Consider the following 21,669-nt stretch of genomic DNA (forward strand, 5'->3'; position numbering starts at 1 on the left):
GTAGTCCCTGACCAGAGACCAAGTATCCTAGGAAAGGAAGAGATTGACATTCAAACAGACATTTCTCCATTTTGGCATAAAGTTGATTGTCTCGAAGTCTCTGAAGAACCATGCGGACATGCTGGCTATGTTCTTCTAAGTTGGCAGAAAAAATCAGAATATCGTCCAGATACACAACAACACAGGAATATAAGAGATCACGAAAAATTTCATTAACAAAGTCTTGGAAGACGGCAGGGGCGTTGCACAGGCCAAAGGGCATGACCAGATACTCAAAGTGTCCATCTCTGGTGTTAAATGCAGTTTTCCATTCGTCCCCCTCCCTGATGCGGATGATATTATATGCACCTCTTAAGTCCAGTTTGGTAAAGATGTGGGCACCTTGAAGGCGATCAAAGAGTTCAGAGATAAGAGGTAGGGGGTAGCGGTTTTTTACCGTGATTTTATTAAGTCCGCGGTAATCAATGCAAGGACGTAGGGAGCCATCTTTTTTGGACACAAAGAAAAATCCAGCTCCAGCAGGAGAGGAGGATTTGCGGATAAACCCCTTTTTTAAATTTTCCTGGATGTATTCAGACATAGCAAGAGTCTCTGGGGCGGACAGAGGGTAAATTCTGCCCCGGGGTGGAGTAGTGCCCGGGAGGAGGTCAATAGGACAGTCAAAAGGCCTGTGAGGGGGTAAAGTCTCAGCTTGCTTTTTGCAAAATACGTCAGCATAGTCCATATAAGCCTTAGGGAGACCGGTTACAGGAGGAACCACAGGGTCACGGCAGGGAGTACTGGGAACCGGTTTAAGACAGTCCTTGAAACAAGAAGTACCCCAGCTCTTGATCTCTCCTGTGGACCAATCAAGGGTTGGGGAATGGCGTTGAAGCCACGGTAGTCCAAGGAGAATTTCGGAAGTGCAATTGGAGAGGACCAAAAACTCAATTTTTTCGTGATGAGGTCCGATGCACATTAGGAGGGGTTCCGTGCGGTAACGCACGGCACAGTCCAATCTTTCATTGTTAACACAATTGATGTAGAGGGGTCTGGCGAGACTGGTCACAGGGATGTTGAACCTGTTGATGAGAGAGGCCAAAATAAAATTTCCTGCAGATCCGGAATCCAAGAAGGCCTTAGTAGAGAAGGAGAAGGTAGAGGCAGATATCCGCACAGGCACAGTAAGGCGTGGAGAAGCAGAGTTGACATCAAGGACTGTGTCACCTTTGTGCGGAGTCAGCGTACGTCTTTCCAGGCGGGGAGGACGGATAGGACAATCCTTCAGGAAGTGTTCGGTACCGGCACAGTACAGGCAAAGATTCTCCATGCGGCGTCGTGTCCTCTCTTGAGGTGTCAAGCGAGACCGGTCAACTTGCATAGCCTCCACGGCGGGAGGTACAGGAACGGATTGCAGAGGACCAGAGGAGAGAGGAGCCGGGGAGAAAAAACGCCTCGTGCGAACAAAGTCCATATCCTGGCGGAGCTCCTGACGCCTTTCGGAAAAACGCATGTCAATGCGAGTGGCAAGATGAATGAGTTCATGTAGGTTAGCAGGAATTTCTCGTGCGGCCAGAACATCTTTAATGTTGCTGGATAGGCCTTTTTTAAAGGTCGCGCAGAGGGCCTCATTATTCCAGGATAATTCGGAAGCAAGAGTACGGAATTGGATGGCGTACTCGCCAACGGAAGAATTACCCTGGACCAGGTTCAGCAGGGCAGTCTCAGCAGAAGAGGCTCGGGCAGGTTCCTCAAAGACACTTCGAATTTCCGAGAAGAAGGAGTGTACAGAGGCAGTGACGGGGTCATTGCGGTCCCAGAGCGGTGTGGCCCATGACAGAGCCTTCCCAGACAGAAGGCTGACTACGAAAGCCACCTTAGACCTTTCAGTAGGAAACTGGTCCGACATCATCTCAAAGTGCAGGGAACATTGTGAAAGAAAGCCACGGCAAAACTTAGAGTCCCCATCAAATTTATCCGGCAAAGAAAGTCGTAGGCCGGAAGCGGCCACTCGCTGCGGAGGAGGTGCAGGAGCTGGCGGAGGAGATGATTGCTGAAGCTGTGGTAGTAACTGCTGTAGCATCACGGTCAGTTGAGACAGCTGGTGGCCTTGTTGCGCTATCTGTTGCGACTGCTGGGCGACCACCGTGGTGAGGTCGGCGACAACTGGCAGTGGAACTTCAGCGGGATCCATGGCCGGATCTACTGTCACGATTCGGCTGGCAGGAGGTGGATCCTCTGTGCCAGAGAGGGATTGGCGTGGACCGTGCTAGTGGACCGGTTCTAAGTTACTACTGGTTTTCACCAGAGCCCGCCGCAAAGCGGGATGGTCTTGCAGCGGCGGTAGTAACCAGGTCGTATCCACTAGCAACGGCTCAACCTCTCTGACTGCTGAAGATAGGCGCGGTACAAGGGAGTAGACAAGAGCAAGGTCGGACGTAGCAGAAGGTCGGGGCAGGCAGCAAGGATCGTAGTCAGGGGCAACGGCAGGAGGTCTGGAACACAGGCTAGGAACACACAAGGGAACGCTTTCACTGGCACGATGGCAACAAGATCCGGCGAGGGAGTGCAGGGGAAGTGAGGTATACATAGGGAGTGCACAGGTGAACACACTGATTAGACCCACTGCGCCAATCAGCGGCGCAGTGGCCCTTTAAATCGCAGAGACCCGGCGCGCGCTCCCTAGGGAGCGGGGCCGCGCGCGCCGGGACAGGACCGACGGAGAGCGAGTCAGGTACGGGAGCCGGGGTGCGCATCGCGAGCGGGCGCCACCCGCATCGCGAATCGCATCCCGGCTGGGGGCGGTATCGCAGCGCACCCGGTCAGTAGATCTGACCGGGGCGCTGCAGTAGCGAGGATGTTGCGAGCGCTCCGGGGAGGAGCGGGGACCCGGAGCGCTCGGCGTAACAAGTATACAGACAAATCTGGGAGAGGAGGTGTATAACTACTATATATCCTGATTCCATAGAGATAGCAGCAGTATACAGACAGAGCAGGAGGGGAGGTGTATGTCTAATATATATCCTGATCCCATAGAGATAGCAGCAGTATACAGATAAATCTGGGAGGGGAGGTGTATGTCTACTATATATCCTGATCCCATAGAGATAGCAGATAGAGCTGGGAGGGGTGGGGAGGGGTACTGGGAGCTAGTAGGAGGGGATATGGTAGGTGATAATGTCATCCTGTAGTTCATAGGAAGGCAGAACGTTGGACTGACATCCTTTGACTCACATTAAACACTTTTTTGAGTCAGACTGGTGATCACATAACCAAGTTTGAGTAATGAAACGAATAGATGAAGCTGTGCTGGAATAAAAAATATGGCGCTGTATGACAAATGATGGTGAGTGTGCATGATATAGTGGGAAAAAAAACCCACGGAGAGCTTCTTTAAAGCTTTTGAATCCATATACAACAGTTTGACCTACTCTGACCAACTACCGGTGATAACATTGCATTTTGTCATATACAATTACATTGTAATGTATCCGGTCTATATCAGACCACTATAAATAAACTGGATTCTCCTCTCTCCCCCTCTACATTACTGCCTGTCCCAGGCGACTTATGTTACAGTGGTCCTGAGCCCCCTCAGCTGTGGGATCCATAGCAGCCACTATGCTCGCCATTCTGGTACTTACACCCTATACACGATATAAACATTAGGCATTCGTTTTTATGAGGTGATCGCTCTGTCTGACGGGATTATATTACTGTGTAATTAGCATCGTAAGTCATTGTGCCATCTCACCACCCACAGAAGTCGCTGCTCTCATATGTGTGCAAGGTAGACATGGCAGTCGGCAAAGTTACCAACAAATGATAGCATCCAGACGCTGCAGACCGGACCAAGAGACTATATGGACCAGGGACGGGCACACATACACATAAAAGGGGTCTTGGGCCCCTGACCGTTTTCTGCCCCTGCCCTTTGAGGCCCTACTGACAAATGTATATTATTGCATTTGGCTATGATCTGCAAAACAATGCAGTAAAATCGCTGCAATTTTGCGCAAATGCAGCAGATTGCATGTGAATGCTGTCCTATAGCTGCTTGGGCTGCACAGAGCCCATAGACCTTTTAGGACCTGATCATGTCATTGCAGGTCCTAAAAGGTCCTGTATAAGTGCACAGAGGAAGAGCAGGTGGTAGGGAAGGTATATAAACCAATATATGTAGGGGTGGGGAGGTCATAGGGAGGAGTATATAGGGGGAATAGGGAGCAGTATATAGGGGGAATAGGGAGCAGTATATAGAGGGAATAGGGAGCAGTATATAGGGGGAATAGGGAGCAGTATATAGGAGGATAGGGAGCAATATATTGGAGGATAGGGAGCAGTATATAGGGGGAATAGGGAGCAGTATATAGGAGGATAGGGAGCAGTATATAGAGGGAATGGGGAGCAGCATATAGGAGGTCATAGGGAGCAGTATATAGGAGGATAGGGAGCAGTATGAAACAGAGTGAATGTCAAGCTCAGCTTCTATAATGGCAGACGTGCGCGGATCTGCACCCAGCCTGGTGGTGCACAGCAGTTAGCGTAAGCAAGAATCAAACACATTTCAAGTGCATGCGCAGAGGAAGAGTGCGAATGGGCTTGAAACGTGTTTGATTTATTGGTAGTTGGATTTCACCTGTGTGCTGTGCTGAGAACACTGGGTGCGGGCTGTGGGGGTCGTGATGTCACGGTCACGCCCCCTTGTGACATACCACGCCCCCTCAATGCAAGTCTATGGGAGCCACCACGCCCCCTCCCATAGACTTGCATTAAGGGGGTCGTGGCGTGACGTCACGAGGGGCACGGCCGTGGCGTCACAACCCCCTTAGAACAAAATGTTCAGAACGCTGTGACAGTGGACTACCCCTTTAAGTAGAAGAGTGCCCATGTACAACATTTGCCACCTATCCCACCCAGAATGCAATTGGCTCCTCCTGTATTCATTGTCAGATCAGGCAGAAGAGTATGGCTATACAATCTTTTTAAGACAACGGTCTCAAACCGTGGCCCTTGCAAAACCTCAATTCCCAGCATGCCTGGCCGCTAGCTGACACGGACAGAGGTGGCAGCAGAGAGCACTGTGGTCAGACTGGAAAGAACTACACAACTTCCTCTGAGGCACACAGCAGCTACTGGAAGGATTGACTTTTTTTTACATAGAAACGATTTACAAAATTCTATACGTTTTTTTAAAATATATATATATATTATTTTTACTTTTTATCGGAATACCCCTTTTTTGTAACCAATCCTGACCATTGCATACACTTGCATTAGCATGCACTTAAGTGTTGTATCTTTGGTTTTTAGATAATGGAACATCTTTCTGCCTGTTTTTGTTTTTACCTTATATTTTCCCAGTACTGAGGTAACAATGTAACGTGTTCTCTATAAATAGAAGTAATATAAAGCTCAGACTCCTTTACTCCATTTATTCATCGGCACTTTGGCTCCAGTCGGCCAAAACGGATTTCTATTTCATTGTAAATGATCAGGTTTCTTGGCTTTGATAAAGCTCACCTGGGAAGGGAAATGTGTTTATGGAGCAGGTGACATATGAATTGTCATTTCTCACCTAAAAATAGCGAGAAAAAAAAAATGTCTTCTTCTAGGACCCTAAAACTCCACTGGGCCCATTATATTGTTTTTGCCTGTTCAGTGTTTTTGCATATATAAAATTTCTATTTCGCTTGCGGAATTCCACAGCGGCAAAATCTACTTGTAAAATTCCCGCTGCAATAAACCCTCGGCAGATTATGTATGTGTGAATGTACCCTTAACCCCTTAAGGACTCAGGGTTTTTCTGTTTTTGCACTTTCGTTTTTTCCTCCTCACCTTTTAAAAATCATAACCCTTTCAATTTTCCACCTAAAAATCCATATTATTGCTTATTTTTTGCGTCGCCAATTCTACTTTGCAGTGACATTAGTCATTTTACCCAAAAATTCATGACAAAACGGAAAAAAAAATCATTGTGCGTCAAAATCGAAGAAAAAACGCCATTTTGTAAATTTTGGGGGCTTCCGTTTCTACGCAGTGCATATTTCGGTAAAAATGACACCTTATCTTTATTCTGTAGGTCCACACGGTTAAAATGATCCCCTACTTATATAGGTTTGATTTTGTCGTACTTCTGGAAAAAATCATAACTACATGCAGGAAAATGTATACGTTTAAAAATGTCATCTTCTGACCCCTATAACTTTTTTATTTTTGCACGTACAGGGAGGTATGAGGGCTCATTTGTTTGCGCCGTGATCTGAAGTTTTTATTGGTACGATTTTTGTTTTGATCTGACTTTTTGATCACTTTTTATTCATTTTTTAATGGTATAAAAAGTGACCAAAATACGCTTTTTTGGACTTTGGAATTTTTTTGCGTGTACGCCATTGACTGTGCGGTTTAATTAATTATATATTTTTATAATTCGGAAATTTACGCACGCGGCGATACCACATATGTTTATTTTTAGGGGGTGATTCAAACTTTTATTAGGGAAGGGGTTAAATGACCTTTATTAACACTTTTTTTTTTGCAGTGTTATAGCTCCCATAGGGACCTATAACACTGCACACACTGATCATTGTTATCCCATAGGGACCTATAACACTGCACACACTGATCTCTCATCCTGATCACAGGCGTTTATTAACACGCCTGTGATCAGTGTTATCGGCGCTTGACTGCTCCGGCCTGGATCTCAGGCACGGAGCAGTCATTCATCGATCGGACACCGAGGAGGCAGGTAAGGGCCCTCCCGGTGTCCTGCAAGCTGTTCGGGATGCTGCGATTTCACCGCGGCGGTCCCGAACAGCCCGACTGACTAGCCGGGATACTTTCACTTTCGCTTTAGAAGCGACGGTCAGCTTTGACCGCCGCTTCTAAAGGGTTAATACCGCACATCGCCGCGATCGGCGGTGTGTGGTATTAGCTGCGGGTCCCGGCCGTTGATGAGCGCCGGGACCGACGCGATGTGATGCAGGGTCGCAGCGCGACCCCGCTTTATATCGCGGGAGCCGGCGCAGGACGTATATATACGTCCTGCGTCGTTAAAGGGATTGTCCAACATAAGGAGACTTTAGTAATTAAGTGTCATACAGTAATGGACATGCTTTTTAAGGATCTGTGCTTGTGTTGGTGGTAAATGGTCGTGTCCTGTGTCCCCCATTGCGCTGATTGCTTGTGTTTTGGAACTGGCTTCTTCCTGTTTCTGTGGCCTCCCTCAGACTACAATCCCCAGGATCCTTTGTTTTAAGGTGGATGGTTACTTATTTCCCTCCCATACATCGGTCACCCCACCCAATGCATCGCAGCCATGCCCCTTTGATCACATGACATCACCAGGCACACAAGCTGTGGATCTGCATGATAATCAATGCACGCACATGTGCGCCGATAACACCACCAGGGGGCTGGCTTCACACACAACAGACGAAGCAGCCAAGCTCCCTTTCAGCACCTGACTTGTGATGTTATGTCTCGGAACGCACAGCAAGCTGGGAAAGGTCCGAGACAACACACATTTTGTAGGCTGCAAAAAATGAACTTCCGGGGAAAAGAAAGACAAAGAAATTTGAAACCAGCCACCCAACACAGGTAAGTATAGTAGTAACTAGACTAACTCTGCTGCCCCCTCATATTCAAAGAACCAAGAATCCTGGAAAAAAAAGAGTTTTCAAAGGTGATTTTAATTATTCAAATATTATGTAAATATTTTTCTCTAGAGCACCCCTTTAATATTCTTCCATTGTATGCCCTTGCTGGTCAACATCTAAATCCAACCTTAAAGGGGTACTCTGCCCCTAGAAATCTTATCCCCTATCCAAAGGATAGGGGATAAGATGCCTGATCGCGGGGGTGGGGATCCATGCGATCTTCGTGCTGCACCCGGCATTCGTTTAGAGCGTTGAGTGCAGCGCTGGAGGCTTGTGATGTCACGACCACACCCCGCTCGTGACAGCACGCCATGCCCCCTCAATGCAAGTCTATGGGAGGGGGCGTGACTGCCGTCACGCCCCCTCCCATAGACTTGCATTGAGGGTGCGTGGCCGCGATGTCACGAGCGAGGCATGACCGTGATGTCACGAGCCTCCGCCCTGCATCGCCAGTCATCCGTCACGGAGCGAAGTTTGCTCCGTGAACTGGATGTCTGGGGTTCCGCAGCCGAGATCGCTGGGGTTCCCTCTACGATCAGACATCTTATCCCCTATGCTTTGGCTAGGGGATAAGATGTCTAGGGGCGGAGTAACTACGAGAATGGCAAATATAGTGTATGCCGAAAATAAGTCCTGACAGTGCAGAAGTGCCAATATATTATTCCATATTGTATTAGAACTGTACCTGTAGAGGCATTATAGATCTCAGATCAGATCCGTCCTCACCCTGTCAACACTGGTAATAAAGGTTTCCAGTAATTCATGTTGGTTTCCACAGAGTTTATTGATCTTGGCCATAACCGTATGCAAATGTAAGCTTTACCTCTCATATCCTGCATAATGGTACAGGGTCATTTATCACTGCAAAGACAGCCATATGCATTGTGTGTGGTGCTTACTATGACCTTAACCCCTTTTTACTCTATTGTTTACACCAGCACTATCACATACATTTTGGGATCATATTGTTACTGACCAAATCCAGTACACCTCGACCAACACTCTATAAAGGCCAAATAATACTACCACACCGTGACCATATATTACTACCATACTCTTAGTAAATAAAACTAATTATTACCAAGGCCATTATATATCCACTATACAAAGGACAAATAATAAGACTTCACCATGACCCCATATTACCACCACCTAACGACTGAATAATACAGCCATACTGCAGGTTAAAGGGGTACTCCCGTGGAAAACTTTTTTTTTTTTTTAAATCAACTGGTGCCAGAAAGTTAAACAGATTTGTAAATGACTTCTATTAAAAAATCTTAATCCTTCCAGTACTTTTTAGGGGCTATACACTACAGAGGAAATGCTTATATTTTTAGATTTCTCTGATGTCATGACCACAGTGCTCTCTGATGACCTCTGCTGTCCATTTTAGGAACTGTCCAGAACAGCATATGTTTGCTATGGGGATTTTCTCCTACTCTGGACAGTTCCTAAAACGGACAGCAGAGGTCAGCAGAGAGCACTGTGGTCATGACATCAGAGAAATCTAAAAAGATAAGCATTTCCATCAAGGATGCTCTCGCACGAGATTCTCCGGCTAACCTAAGCGAACTTATCCACTTAGCCACTCGAATTGATGTGCGTTTTGCCGAGAGGCAGGAAGAACTTCCTTAGGAAAAAGAACCTGCCTGGACAAGGCGTTTACCTCTTCTGGCCCCTGTGTTCCAACATCCACCCCTACTCTCTACTTTGCCTCTTGCTGAAGAGGCTATGGAAGTGGACCGTTTTCACTGAACGCAGCAGGAAAAAGCCTGTTTACGCAACGAGAATTTGTGCCTATATTGTGCCAATCCGGAGCACTTTCTCAAAGACTGTTCTATACGTCCCCCGCGTCCTGGTGAATACTCTCAACTTGGACCAGTAGGAGTGGCTTCCCTAGATGCTAATACTACCTCTCCTCGCTATTTTCCTCTCCCAAGACATCTTTCATCGCTTCTGCTCTTTTGAACTCCGGTTCCGCTGGTAACTTCATTGGTGCCTCCCAGGCACCATCGTCTTCCAGTGTCTCGTCTTGCCAAGTCCTTCTACATTCCCTCGTCATGCAAGTAGGAAATTTGCATAAGGAAAGAATTGAGTTCTGTGTGCTACCACATTGTACTTCGGAGCTTCTTCTTGGTCTTCCTTGGCTTCAATGTCATTCTCCACAACTTGACTGGAAATCTGGTGAAATCACTTGTTGGGGACAATATTTCCAAGATCTTGTTCCCCCTGTGATATCTTCGGTGCCTGTTAAACTCAGACGTAAAGTCTTGAATTGGGGACATTCTTCCTTGCCAGTTGGTCACCTTAGAAGAAGACTCCACGACAGATGCCCGCAGAGTTCTTCTTACGTAATGAGGAACTCTCTGAATTCCAAAGAAGAGGGGCAGACCAAGGGGGGTACTGTAATACCTGCACTCTGGCCCGACACGCCGGCCATGAGTGCTCTATGCTTATGTCCCCGCTGCCAGCGGGACTGAGATTCGCATCGCAGGACGCGCCCGCATGCGAATCCCAACCCGTCACTCACCTCCCTCATCTTTCGCCTCTCCGTGTCCTCGCAGCCACGGCGCACGTGCCGCCACCTCCTAGGGCGTATGTGCGCCAGAGCTCTTTCACTTAAAGGGCCAGTGATTTAATCAAGTGTATACACCTGTCCTCTGTCCTTAAAAATCAGTTCCTCCCTTGTTTCCCTGCCGGATCTTTGGTTACCTTGTGCCATAGTGAAAGTCCTGTGTCCCTGTTACGTGTACCTGTTCCTTGCTACCTTACCTTCCCTGCAACTGTGTTACCTGCCCTGACCTACTGCCATCTTGCCACGTCCAGCCAGTCTCCTTCTGTGCCACGCCACCTCCCAGCTACCTGTGTGGACGAGTCGTGCCAGGGGTAGCGACCTGGGTGCCGCCTGCCGCAGCAGGTCCATCCCGCTTTGCGGCGTGCTCTGGTGAAAGCCAGCGGCACCTTAGACTCCGCTCCCTGGCACAGCTCACGTCATCATCCACACAGGCCCAGAGGATCCACCACCTGCCATGACCCTTACACATATAAGGGGTACACTTCCAGTTATTCTTCTGAGGACTCTTCTTCAACCTATTATTCTATCCAAAAATATTATGCAATGTACAGACGCTAAAGATTCAATGGCGAATTGTACAAAACAAACAAGCAAACAGCTCAAGGGACATGAACATATGACAATAGTGCATAGAGCAAATAGGACTAAACAAGTAAAGAAACAATGTAGGAAGATAAGTTGGTATTATGAGTCATATAACCAAGGACATGTGATTTCCCAGAGTATTTAATAAAAAATAAATAGAAAGACGTATAACACCTTGATCGGCAACACATATTATAGCACATAGTATCCCTTACTGATAATTCTTTACATTTATTCCCATATAGTACCATATCTCATGTACACACTAAGGACAAGCGGGGCTCTAAGCAGGGCTCTGTGCACTGAGGACAAGCAGGATTCTGTACACTGAGGAGAAGCAGGGCTCTGTACACTGAGGACAAGCAGGGCTCTGTACACTGAGGACAAGCGGGGCTCTGTACACTGAGGACAAGCAGGGCTCTGTGCACTGAGGACAAGTGGGGCTCTGTACACTGAGGACAAGCAGGGCTCTGTACACTGAGGACAAGCAGGGCTGTGTACACTGAGGACAAGCAGGGCTCTGTACACTGAGGAGCAGCAGGGCTCTGTACACTGAGGACAAGCGGGGCTCTGTACACTGAGGGCAAGCAGGGCTCTGTACACTGAGGACAAGCAGGGCTCTGTACACTGAGGACAAGCAGGGCTCTGTACAATAAGGACAAGCTGGGCTGTGTACACTGAGGACAAGCAGGGCTCTGTACACTGAGGACAAGCAGGGCTCTGTACACTGAGGACAAGCAGGGCTCTGCACACTGAGGATATGCAGGGCTCTGTACACTGAGGACAAGAAGGGCTCTGTACACTGAGGACAAGCAGGGTTCCTTACACTGAGGACAAGCAGGGCTCTGTACACTGAGGACAAGCGGGGCTCTGTACACTGAGGACAAGCGGGGCTCTGTACACTGTGGACAAGCGGGGCTCTGTACAGTGAGGACAAGAAGGGCTCTGTACACTGAGGACAAGCAGGGCTCTGTACACTGAGGACAAGCGGGGATCTGTACACTGAGGACAAGCAGGGCTCGGTACACTGAGGACAAGCAGGGTTCCTTACACTGAGGACAAGCAGGGCTCTGTACACTGAGGACAAGCAGGGCTCTGTACACTGTGGACAAGCGGGGCTCTGTACAGTGAGGACAAGAAGGGCTCTGTACACTGAGGACAAGCAGGGCTCTGTACACTGAGGACAAGCTGGGCTCTGTACACTGAGGACAAGCAGGGTTCTGTGCACTGAGGACAAGCAGGGCTCTGTACACTGAGGACAAGCAGGGCTCTATGACATGACCCCGGCTCACACATCATGATGATTGACAAGCCAGGAGCCTGCACAGAGCCCTGTTTGTCCTGCCCTCACTTCCTGTATTTTGTCCCCTCACAGAGACACACAGGCAATAGCTGCAAGGACAGCATTTTTTCACCCAAAAATATACAGATTTTTTTAACCAATGTATATTACAATTATACATATAATAATATCTACACTATATAACAAGTTTTTGATAACAACAGGTACACTTAAAGAGCCAATAAAAACTAGCATTTAAGCACGCGGACAGGATCGGCACTAGTAAAGAGTAAGTTTCAAGCATTTTTTTTTATATTATCTCATGTCAGATACACTCTGAAAATGAAAGTGTTGCCCCCTCATTAATAAACTGGGTGTAATGTGGAAGAGGATAAGAAAAAGGCCAATCTATTAAACCCTTAATACAGACTGCTATAAATGCAGGGCAGCTGAGGTCTAACAGACAATGAGGTGGGCTCAGAAACAGGAACTGGCACTCACCGCCAATGACCAACATCAGCAATAAACCCCTTATATGCTTTGATCAATACTGTTTTAGTGTTTTCTAAGTAACAGGTGCCACACCTTTGTGGTCGCCGTTCCACACCCCGCAATCCTGTTGCACTAGGCCTCAGTGCCTGCCTTAATACATCTGTTGATAGAGTCTGCCTCAGGTCTACCCTAATGATCTGTGCCATCATGGCCTTTTGGGTCCCCTGCCATCTTGATAACAGGGACCCGACACTCCCTACTGAATGTAGCGGTGGGTCAGCACAAACTCCAATCTTTGTCTAAAGGAGCACCAGGGGATAAGATGTATGATCGTTGTGCTCTGCCTCCGAGACGGGGACGTGACGTCACGGCCCTGCCCCCTAGTGATGCCACGCCACCTCCATTCATGTCTATGGGAGGGGGTGTGGCGTGATGTCACTAGAGGGCATGGCCATGACATCACATCCCCGTCTCGGAGGCAGAGCCCGGCACAGAATACCGGGGGCTGCACCGAGATCACGGGTTGTCCCCACCGGCAGGACCCCGGCGATCATACATCTTATCCCCCATCCTTTGGATAGGGGATAAGATGTATAAAGCTGGAATACCCCTTTAAGGGCTGGAATACACCTTTAAGGCATACTCAGAGATAAATGTCTTTCCTAAAAATTTACTTCACAACTGAACTTATCGTTCTTTAAGGGACATCCTTAAAGTGGCTTCACCCTATCAGTATGCCATTTAATGAATGCTCCTTCGGCTTCCACAAGAGGTATCACCGCACCCAACTAACCATTGCATCTTGTATAGCGACAAAGCCTCATTCGAATGAAAGAGACTCACTGCGGTTCCTACACGGCGTCCTGCTGAACCTCCGCCGACCTGTGTAGGAGAAAATGTACAGTATGTTGCCTAGCAATGCAGCCTCTCCTAGGAATCACCCAGTTGGATCTTAATCATGACATTCATATGCCACCAGTGTCATAGTCGGGGAAACCCCCAATACGAAAATTCGATGGACGTTTAACAACTCTATTGTACACGATTTGTGACGGATCTCATCCTGATCAGTACATGACCTATTTTAGGCATACCTACTCCAATTAACCCTTGATTATTCTAAACTCACTAAACAGACTAAGGACTTTGTGTGCGAAACCCGTCGGGATTACTGATGATGATTTTATCACGACGAGATAACTGGAAATTCTGGTTTAATCTCAGTGTACGGTGGAGACAGTCATGTACAGACTACGCATATACCATGCACAATGTGACGGCGCGCACGGTGCAGTATCGCCGCGCACTTCCTATATGTGCACTGCAGCATTAATGAACACACGTGTGCGGTCTGCGGGCTCCGCTCTATACCGCGCACATACGTCTTCCCCTTTATCTTCAGGTGATTTGGTCAGAGGAGCAGAAATAAAACCTGAGCGCTCGGCGCCCCCCCCCCCCCCCCCCCCCCCCAACTCCAGCTGTTACCATGGAAACCAGGATAGAGGCTGTATTACATTTTATTCATCGGCTGAAAGAATGAGATAGAAAGGAGAAAAAAGGGAGATACCAGCATGGAAACAGAGAACGAGAGGAAGAAAGAAAGGATTCTATACTCCCCGGGAATATCTGCTATTAAATCATGTCTGCTCCCACCGCTTCACGACTCCTCCTGCGCCGCATACGAGCGCCTCGCACCGACGCTGTCTTCCTATGAACGTCTTTGTTATTTACATCCTTCTCTTGTGCGCCAACATAACCGTTATAACCAATCACTTTAATACATTTGTGCGGTTTACGACTGTTGTCGGTGGGAGCTCATGAGACGGACGTGTTCACATTGGCGCATTCTCTTTTTTTCCTCTTTTTTAATTTGAAGCCACAGCGTGTAGTAGTAGTGGGGGGGGGGGGGGGGCTTTGTGTAGTCCCCCCCCCCCCCCCCCCCAATTGATTTATATGGGCAGTGCTGCAATATAAAAACGCACACACTGTTTTCAATAGAACACTATTGTGGAAGTTCCCATGGTGGCAGATACGGTTTTCATACAAAAAAAAGGGGCGACAACTGAACAAACTAATGACTGGTAGAATTTGCTGCAGGGTTTTTATGGCTATAGTATCCACTACTCCTGTGCTCCGCTCTGAAGGAAGCTTTAGGAAAGGGTTTGTGCAAAAGTTCAGAATATTTCAATATAAAAGGGGTACTTATTTAGAAAATTATGCAGATTTGTAAATAACTATATAAAAATCTTAATCCTTCCAGTACTTATTGGCTGCTGTATGCTCCACAGGAAGTTGTGTAGTTCTTTTTTTTTTTTTGTCTGACCACAGTTATCTCTGCTGACACCTCTGTCCGTGTCAGGAATTGCCCAGAGCAGGAGAGGTTTACTATAGGGCAGTGGTCTTCAACCTGCGGACCTCCAGATGTTGCAAAACTACAACTCCCAGCATGCACGGACAGCCGTTGGCTGTCCGTGCATGCTGGGAGTTGTAGTTTTGCAACATCTGGTGGTCCGCAGGTTGATGACCACTGCTATAGGGATTAGCGTCTGCCCTGGACAGTTCCTCACATGGACTGTGGTCAGACTGGAAAGAACTACACAACTTCCTCTGTAGTATACAGCAGCTGTGTCAGGAACTGTCCAGAGCAGAAACAAATCCCCATAGCAAACCTCTCCTGCTCTGAACAGTTCCTGACATGGCAGCAGAGAGCACTGAAAAGAACTACACAACTTCCGCTGTAGCATACAGCAGCTGATAAGTACTGGAAGGATTCCTTTTTTTTTTTTTATATAGAAGTTATTTAAAAATCTGTTACATTTTCTGGCACCAGTTTATGTGTTTTTTTCCCTATTGGAACCTCTTTAACCCCTTAAGGATGCAACAATTTTTCATGTTTAGCGTTTTCCTTTTTTCCTCATCGCCTTTTAATAGTCAGAATGCTTTCAATTTTCCACCTACAGACCCTTATGAGGCTTGTTTTTTGAGACACTAATTGTACTTTGTAATGACATCAATCGCTCTACCACCAAATCTGCAGCAAAAAAAAAAAAAAAAAAAAAGAAATGTTTGTGGGGCCAAATTGAAAGAAAATAATTTTGCAATGATTTATTTTAGAACTATTTATACAAAAATGTATATGTTTAAAATTGGCCTCTTCTGACCCCTATAACTCTTTTATTTTTCCGTAGTCCTCTGAGCGGATCGGGCCCCCGTGATTTCTCCATGGGGGTCCCTATTAGCTACCGTAAGCTACTGGCGATGTCATTTCCTCAGTTTTAAACGCGGCAATCATTGATTGATTGATTGAGGTGGTTAAAGGGGTACTCCGGTAGAAAACTTTTTTTTTTTTAAATGAACTGGTGCCAGAAATGTAACAGATTTGTAAATTACTTTTATAAAAAAAAAAAATCTTTATCCTTCCAGTACTTATTAGCGGCTGTATGCTACAGAGGATATTCTTTGCTCTTTGAATTTCTTTTTTGTCTTGTCCACAGTGCTCTCTGCTGACACCTCTGTCCATGTCAGGAACAGTCCAGAGCAGTATAGGTTTGATATGGGGATTTTCTCCTGCTCTGGACAGGTCCTGATACGGGTATCAGGTGTCAGCAGAGAGCACTGTGGACAAGACAAAAAAGAAATTCAAAAAGCTAAGAATTTCCTCTGTAGTATACAGCTGCTAAAAAGTACTGGAAGGATAAATATTTTTTAATAGAAGTATTTTACAAATCTGTTTAACTTTCTGGCACCAGTTCATTAAAAAAAAAAAAAAATTCCACCCGAGTACCCCTTTAATGCTGAACATCAGCCTGATCGGTGCATTAGCAATGGGTCCCTAATAGCAATGGCAGCTAATAACCTGGACCAACCAAGTATGAAGCTTGCTAGCCTTAGGGTATGTTCAGATGAGCGGATTTACAGCAGATTTTAAGCTGCGGATCCGCCGCTGAAGGACCTCTGTATGATGCCTCTACATGTACCTGCTCGGTGCAGCAATACGCCACTGCGTGCAGACACACTGAAGCGATGTGCGAGTCACTGCGCGGTGCACTCGCACACATCGTGGCCGCTCCCCCTGCTCTATGAGCCACGACGTGCGAGTATACTGCGCATGCACGCTGCGACTCGCACATCGCAGTGTGTCTGCTCGTAGCGGCGTATTGCCGTTCCAAGCAGGCACATGTAAAGGCACCATACAGAGGTCCTTCAGCGTCGGATCCACAGCGAAATACTTGCAAAAAATGAACTAAAGCAAGAGCTGAAGAAATCCTGTGATAAGCACCACTTCCTTCAGTTTTCCTTGGTGTGTCTACTTGAGACAGACTGAGCCTAACAACAGGAGGTGAACAGCAAATTCAGTGTAAGACCCCAAGTGGTTAAAACTTTAAACACTTTTTAACTGGGGTAGGAGAGTATGTTTTTTAAACTCTGAATTAGTGAGAACTTCTGCTATCAAATGAATGCATGTTGTGGGAAAAGTTAGCGTCTCAAAAAGAATCATTTTGTGCAGTCAGGGATCAAGAATAGTAGTGTGGTGACATTATCCCTCTCCTCCATTTCATGAGAAGTTGCCCCATTTGCCCTGAGTGCAATAATCCACTGATTTATGGTTTCATTAACATATGGCTGGCTGGAGGTATTGCTGTGCTGGTATATACTGGTAATGACAATGTTGACCTCTATTATGCAGTAGACTAGGATTATTATCATATCTGCTGCCTATTTACTATATTCCCAGGATAGGAATTATTTTGCAAGGAAAAATAAAACCCTGCTCAATAGGATGCCCTGTCGGTAAAATTGTGCAATGAATAGGATCAGAGTGGGATCATTCACTGATCCAGTGGATCTTATTAGGTCAATTCAATTAATAATAATAATAATATTTATTTATTTATTTATATAGTAAAAACAAATCTGCAACACTTTATGATTTTGCCCATTTAGCTCTGTGGTCTCCAAACTGTGGCCCTCCAGATGTTGCAAAACTACAACTCCCAGCAGGCCAGCATAGTTTTGCAACTGCTGTAGGCACACTGATTAGGAAAAACTGGGAAAAGGTGTAATTGGGGTCCCCTGATGAACCACTACTTTGGGAAACATGCCATAAGGTGTAATACAGTGTTATTGTGGTCCCCTTATGAACCACTTCTTGTGGAAACATGCCATAAGCTGCAATAAGTGTCATTGGGGTCCCCTGATGAACCACTACTTTGTGAAACATAACATAAGGTGTAATAATGTGTTATTGGGGTCCCCTGATGAACGACTTCTTGGGGAAACACAGCATAAGCTGCAATAAGGTGTAATTGGAGTCCTCTGATGAATAATTTCATGGGAAAACATGTCATAAGCTGCCATAAGTGTCATTGGGGTCCCCTGATGAACCACTACTTTGGGAAACATGCCATAAGGTGTAATAAGCTGTTATTGGTGTCCCCTGATTAACCACTTCTTGGGGAAACATGCCATAAGCTGCAATAAGTGTCATTGGAGTCCCCTGATGAACCACTACTTTGGGAAACATGCCATAAGGTGTAATAAGCTGTTATTGGTGTCCCCTGATTAACCACTTCTTGGGGAAACATGCCATAAGCTGCAATAAATGTCATTGGGGGTCCCCTGATGAACCACTACTTTAGCAAACATGCCAAAAGGTTTAATAAGGTGTTATTGGGGTCCCCTGATGAACCACTTCTTGGGGAAACACGGTATAAGCTGCAATAAGGTGTCATTGGTGTCCCTTTGGTGTTTTTATTGATCAGTCATCATATACGTACAACGTACTGCAAAATAAATGAATGCAATTACCATTCACAGCGCTACCAAAACAATGTACAGCATAGGAATCCCTACACTATACATGGTACCACATGCTACGCTAACATTCCTGCACACATTATAACACATAGCCAAGCAATAAAGCATTGCAGACAGTGATAGGGGATGGGGGGTAGCGAGGGACGAAGCATAATTGGCACTAATTACAACATTGTCTGTGTAACTCTCGCGGGCCTTCGCCAACGGCTGTCCTGGCATGCTGGGAGTTGTAGTTGTGCAACATCTGGAGGGCCACAGTTTGGAGACTAATTTAGGTTATGGCTAAAATTGTGATGTGTCAATCCAGAACTCTCTAGAACAGTGTTTCCCAACCAGTGTGCCTCCAGCTGTTGCAAAACTACAACTCCCAGCATGCCCGGACAGCCTTTGGCTGTCCGGGCATCCTGGGAGTTGTGGTTTTGCAATAGCTGGAGTCACACTGGTCGGGAAAACGCTGCCCAAGGGTATAGAAGTAAACTATATTGCTATAGTTGACATGGCAACTACATCCGCCAAACCAAGCATGTCATGTTACGGTATATGTACATCCTTGTCACAACACTGCGCTCTATGATTTGTGCCGCACAGTGGGATTCTTTATGGTGATACATTTAGGCGTTCACAAACAGCAATTTCTTTGAGATCCTGAATGCTGGGGGGGGGGGGGGGGTCCTGTTAAAATCAGATAAATAGGAGCGAATAGGAATTTCCATTGACAAACTGGGACACATGATAGAGCAGTGTTTCCCAACCTGAGTGCCTCCAGCTGTTGCAAAACTACAACTCCCATTATGGGAAACCTTGGAATAGGTAAAAACTCTTGATGTTGGGAATACCCCTGTAAGAAACCTCACATTAAAACTATATGCAATAAATCAGTACAATCGACTGTAAGAAACCTACATCATATACTATATTACTTAGTTAATATACTGTATCTATATATCATATCAGAGAAAAATGCTTCTTTCTCCTCTCATCAAGCTTCTTTCCTTTCCCCCATGTTGCTCCTCTGCCCCATGTTCTATAATGTCCTCCATGCTGCTGCTTCTTAGGGTGTACTATAGAGAGATAAAAGAGCAGATAAGTAAGGGAACGACATCTTCCAGCCATCCACTCTGTCTCTGTCCAAATCCCTCTCTGAAAGCAGCCCCCACCCTCCTGAGAGACACAGACCATGTGGTTTCTGTCATTCATTGATGAGTCATGCTCCCTTAAGTTCTTAGAATTGGGACGTGTACGCAGCCTCAGCCAGTCAGACACTGAACCTCTCTCTGTGCCTCAGAGCAGGAGGATGGGGCTGGCAAAGTTGCAATGATTGCTGGGAGATGTAGGCAAGGGGAGGGAAGGATAGCAAACAATATCAAGCAGCCAGAGAAGACAAAGGGGGCCGCAGGAGCCATGCATATCAGGCAAGATGGTTTACAGAGAACATATCCAGGAAGTGTAGTGGAGCTTTTTTTTGGGATATATTTACACATGCTAGAGTACCCCTTAAATGTTGGGAATACCCCTGTGAGAAACCTCCCAATAAAACTGTATGTGCAATTTTGCATAAAGTAATACAATCGATTGTATGAAACTTACATAATATACTATATTACTTACGTAATATACTGTATCTATATACATCTAAAATGCTTCTTTCTCCTCTTATCAAGCTTCTTTCCTTTCCCCCCTTGTTCTATAATGTCCTCCATGCTGCTGCTTCTTAGGGTGTATTATAAAGAGGTAGATGAGCAGCATCCCCCCTCCAATGTGTGTGTGTGTGTGTAATGTACGGGAGACACTAGTTAAGGGACAACTGAAGATTAGAGATGGAGCCTGCAGAGGGGAAAACTGGTGAAAAAAATCCATTTACAAATTATAAGATGGCCAAAAGCATGCACACATACATGGCATTAGGCAGTTTTAGCATTAGTTTTGCAACAGCTGGAGGCACACTGCTTGGGAAACACTGCAGTAAGCAGTCAGGTGTATCTACTCCTAGACAATCTGATGTGTGTACATGAGGAGTAGCACTATATTTACCATTATATACTTTATACATGGCATTTTCACTAGTTTTCCCCTCTGCAGGCTCCATCTATAATGTTCATTTGTAATCTATATGATGTCTCCCATACACTAGAAACATGCACAAGCACAGTGGAGGGGATGCTGCTCTTCTATTTCTTTATAGTACACCCTAAGAAGCAGCAGCAGGGAGGACATTATAGAACAGTAGTGAACAGTCTAAGCTGTGGGTGAGAACTAGAACCTACAGTAAGCTCATGTGTAGTGTGTGTGTGGTGGGGGAGAGGGTATTTTTGCAACAGCTGGAGGCACACTGGTTGGGAAACACTGCAGAAAGCGCTCAGGTTTCTCTAATTCTAAACTATCCCCTGTGTGTGTACATGAGGAGTAGCACTAGTTTTGGCCTCTGCGAGCTCCATCTTTGTTTGCTTGCAATCTCTATGATGTCTCCCATACACTACACACATGCACAAACACAGTGGAGGGGATGCTGCTCTTCTATATGTTTATAGTACACCCTAAGAAGCAGCAGCAGCATGGATGACATTATAGAACAGCAGTCTAAGCTGTGGGCGAGAGCTAAGACCTACCGTAAGCTGTTGTGTAGTGTGGGAGTGGGGTAGTTATGCAACAGCTGGAGGCACACTGGTTGGGAAACACTGCATTAAGTAGTCAGGTTTCTCTAATCCTAGATAGACAATCCCATTTGTGTGTACATGAGGAGTAGCACTATATTTGGCCATTATATACTTTTTACTAGTTTTCCTCTCTGCAGGCACCATCTATAATGTTCAGTTGTAGTCTCTATGATGTCTCCCATACAGTACACACCTGCACAAACACAGTGGAGGGGATGCTGCTTTCTTTATAGTGCAGCAGCAGCAGCATGGAGGACATTATAGAACAGCAGTGCATGCTGTGGATGAGATCTAGAACTTTCTTTAAAAGGGTTATCCAGGAAAAAACTTTTATATATATATATATATATATATATATATATATATATATATCAACTGGCTCCAGAAAGTTAAACAGATTTGTCAATTACCTTTATTAAAAAATCTTAATCCTTTCAGTACTAATGAGCTTCTGAAGTTGAGTTGTTCTTTTCTGTCTAAGTGCTCTCTGATGACACCTGTCTTGGGAACCGCCCAGTTTATAAGAGGTTTGCTATGGGTATTTGCTTCTAAACTGGGCGGTTCCCGACACAGGTGTCATCAGAGAGCACTTAGACAGAAAAGAACAACTCAAATTCAGAAGCT

The 21,669-nt window shown here is 46.0% G+C and overlaps 1 protein-coding gene across 8 annotated transcripts in view; it reads left to right on the forward strand.

The window, feature by feature from the left end:
• ZNF335 (zinc finger protein 335) overlaps positions 1–21,669 on the forward strand; it is a 346,490-nt gene that overhangs the window by 136,746 nt on the left and 188,075 nt on the right. The gene's annotated exons all lie outside the window — the stretch shown is intronic.

The sequence above is a fragment of the Hyla sarda genome, chromosome 13, assembly GCF_029499605.1.
Source record: "Hyla sarda isolate aHylSar1 chromosome 13, aHylSar1.hap1, whole genome shotgun sequence".
NCBI classification, from domain to species: domain Eukaryota; kingdom Metazoa; phylum Chordata; class Amphibia; order Anura; family Hylidae; genus Hyla; species Hyla sarda.